Source organism: Branchiostoma belcheri, unplaced genomic scaffold (genome assembly GCF_001625305.1).
Source record: "Branchiostoma belcheri isolate BF01 breed outbred unplaced genomic scaffold, Haploidv18h27 scaffold217, whole genome shotgun sequence".
NCBI classification, from domain to species: domain Eukaryota; kingdom Metazoa; phylum Chordata; class Leptocardii; order Amphioxiformes; family Branchiostomatidae; genus Branchiostoma; species Branchiostoma belcheri.
Window position 1 is genome coordinate 216,126 of NW_017803680.1, and position 3,997 is coordinate 220,122.

At 42.5% G+C, this 3,997-nt stretch overlaps 1 pseudogene; it reads left to right on the plus strand.

Moving 5' to 3' along the window:
- Positions 1–3,997, plus strand: part of LOC109470030 — a 23,049-nt pseudogene that overhangs the window by 713 nt on the left and 18,339 nt on the right.

Here is a 3,997-nt window from a genome sequence, read left to right on the forward strand (position 1 = left end):
CTGGGGGGCGGCTGGTGTTTTTCCGGGCCGGCCGCTAGGAGCGCAGATTTAGTCAGGCTAGCCAGTGTTACATTTGACAAGAAATATTGTTTACCTTCAGCCATTGGCTGACGTGAACGCTTCCAGGTAAATTATTTTTGAAACATTTGGATGGCAACGGATACTGTTTAGCCTCACATTGGACGTCTGTGATTAGGCTGGTTGTTCATAATTGGATTCAGCAGGGAGTGAGTTGGGCCAAGAACCATAGCTTCTAGAATTCTCTCTCCGTGTTGTGGTGACTCTCCCGTCACGATGGCCGTCTCTACTGCGCTTCTGTACACCTTTATAGTCGTCATGGTCGGTGAGTAGCTTCACTTATAAGACTCTAGATGTTTTAATAACTACAGGTAAGTCGTTTGGTCCGCTTTTGCGTAAATAAAAAGACACACAAAACAAAATGGCAGATATAAAATTAAGAAAGACTTCAGTAACGTTACCATGAATCCTCCAATCTCCACCAGAATCCTTTGATTTGAAAGGTTGAAAATTCAGATTTTTGTTCCAGAAAAGAATGCATAATTGCACTGATTTTTCCAGCTATGCCACTGGAGTCACGTTTACATGTACATCAGAACAATGTAACCTTACAGTTAAGACTGTGAATACAATGTACATGTACATAGAATTTTCATCATCAGAAAATACGTTATCATTTAGCCCGTGTGACATCCTAGTTTGTTTACGCTGCCAATATGCTATTATACCAAACCAAACTTTCTTATTTTCTTTTCTTTAATGTCTGACTGTGGAAGACCTAATGGTGCAAGAAGTTGGTATTTTAAGAGAGCAGTATCCATTTAAGGCATATATTTGCTCATTTCACCCATCATTTGTACAATTACCATATGGTTGTAAACCTGTTGTTTGAAAACAGACGAAAATTTATACGAGCGCGGATGTCATCCATATAATCAAGTCAGTTCGGATTTATCATATTTTTCAAATAGTTATATCTTGTGTTTGGTCTTGGATATGCATATGTTTAGCATCTCGTTCGCAAAAGCACAATCCCCTTTGCAAAATCACACTGAATCTGCAAAAACATGCGCGGCCCAAATTAATCATGTTGAGAAACAACACGCGGCAGTAATCATATCAATAGGAGTATACTAGTATTGCTATTCAATATGTTACATTAGGGCACATCAAAGATGCAAAGACCGGTTTAGTTAATTTCCAAGTAAATAAATAGACCAGGTATGTTTTGGATAGTTAAAATGTTATAGACGATTTGCCCTGTTTTTCAACGCAAAAAAATAGACATTTGCTTCATTTCTTATCCCTGGCGTATCCCTTTCTTCCAATTAGCCAATCTTTAGGTAGACTTCTTCATTCTCACCGGGTACTTATTCCTACTGTTCAGTCTTTTCGGCAGGTAGTACAGTTGTCATCAGACTACATCGCGTCATTGAAAAATAACGCCGCCAGGGGGTGTGGGCCGTGGTAGCGGTGGGTATACAATATGGAGAAAACACAACTGTGCTGCACAAAAGATATCGAGATGTTAATCATAGAAAATACATGGGGAACCGGTTTGCGTTCGATACACGTGAATTTGGGCAGGCGTGGGAAAGATTACTAATAGGCTTTTGAGGCCTTTCAGCTTCAGGAACACCATTTTAGGAAATGAGCTCCGCTTAGATGGTGTTTCTAGGCATAATTGAAAACTATACTTGAAAGGCGAAGGTAAACGCATTAGCACAAAGGAAGGTCCGATTATTTATTACACTGCTACCAGCTATCCCGCCAGGAGAAGCTATCAGCGCCCGGGAAAAAAATACAGAACACCGTGGGTGAATTCTCGACTTGAAAATACAGTTTTGACGTTTATTTTTCGTTCATGCAAATTGTCGTGGTTTAGTAATGTGGTTTACTAATGTGGCATTCGAAAAAAAACAAGTCTGAAGCAAGATTCCTACATTTTAGAATTTTGATATCATAAACAAAAAATGATTGTGCTAGGTTTACTGTCAACTATTATAACATCCATTTCTCACTGAAACAACTTTGAAAAATCAATCATCGTACAATTGTTTTGATTCAGTGTGAACATCTCATATACACAACCACCATTACATATAAAAGTCATGAAACACATCACTGCATAAAAGTAAAAGACAAAACAATAAATCGGAGCTTTGTCTTGTCTCCTATTTTGATATTTATCTACAATCCACGTTCCGGCATGGCATCAGACATCTTTGCCCATTTTAGGCATGTTAACCACTGTCAGAAAGCAACAAGATTTTTTTTTTTTTTTTCAAATCTGCCCACAATTTCTTAGTTGCATTCCTGTTAAATGTTGTTGCTGTATGTTGCACGGTAAAGAGTAACCCTTTCTTTAAAATAGTCAGGTACTACATAAGATAAGGTATTCAAGCGTTTAAGGTTAATTTGTTCTAGCTGACAGATTTTTTTCTTGCCTATTGTGTAAAAATATACTATTAGTTTACATAGAAAATGGCGTCGCGGCTCCAACCGTTACATCAATGGACAATTTGGGGTGATAACGTGTTACACTTTCATGTGCTGCTCATGAAGGTCCATTGAAATATGACGATTGTTTCCTCCATTTGACCCCGGATTCTACTACCACTCGGCCCTAATAATAAACCTGCTTCGTAAGAGCAGGAAATAGCACTCACACAACCGGCCCTACTGCAATAGGACACCATTAACAGGCTTACCTGCGACACATTTTTTTCTTCTTTTTTTTTTAAATTCAAACTTTATTAATATTCACATGTTACATTAAAAAGAGATACATCAAACTTAGCCATGGTACACTCAAGGTCAAAGTCGCGAACATTAAAGAATCCATCCAAAGCGGCGCCATGACGATAGATCACCCCACTCCGAAGCAACCCGCCGTGATGGATTATTCCATCATCACCAGTAACCGTTTTGAGGTGCTTGAAGATAGTTCCACAGAAACGGTCCCGAACGAAGATTTGGAAACCAATCCCAAAGAAGTCATACGGAACTTGATGGAGAACACATCATCGCACAGTACCGCCCCTAAGTACACAACTCCGCCAGTCACCACTTCTACGAACTCTAACCAAGACCAAAAACGAGTAGTACTTATTGGCGATTCTAACGCACAGAAACTGAAACCTGAACTCCTATGCCCAACAGCCAACATGCCTAGGCCTTACTGGTCTCCGACCCTTGACAGTTCTTTGACTTCCTTGGAGCAGCTGTCCCAGGAACAAAAGCCTGACACCCTGATCTTACACGTCGGTACCAACGACCTCATGGTAAAATCAAGGGAAACGATCATCCACGAATTTGATACAACAATAAGTACGGCACAATCATTGTTTCCCAGTGCAGAGGTTGTGATTTCCGCGGTCCCTCCCAGGAGAGCCTCCAACCGTCGCCCTCAAGTCAACGATGACGTCAGTGAAATAAACAAGCATCTAGAGAACATGTGCCAAGCAAACGATTCACTGACGTTTGTTAAGCACCCTCAACTCTGGGATAACAGCGACCACAACAACCGCCTGTTCGAGAACGACGGCTACCATCTGAATGGAGATGGCGTGAAGGTTCTGGCCTACAACATAAAAAGGCAGGCAGCTAACTCGCTCGGCCTTCAACGTGAGAGGCGCAAGCAAACAAAACCTGAACGGCAGTCACCGAACTCCCCCAAGTACCGAGGCTTCACTCCAGGCTATCCTCGGCGGTACAATAACACCCCAAGGGATCGGAAGACGAACAGCGGGACAGAAGCAGGTGCTTACAATCCCAGTCAGAGAAACACCTACCGCTCCTCTGACACACCTGCTTCCAACCTCCCACCGCGTCCTAACCGCGGGTACGAGCAGCCGTCGCGTCCTGACCGCGGGTACGAGCAGCCGTCGCATCCTGACCGCGGGTACGAGCAGCCGCCACGTCTTAACCGCGGGTACGAGCAGCCGCCACGTCTTAACCGCGGGTACGAGCAGCCAGC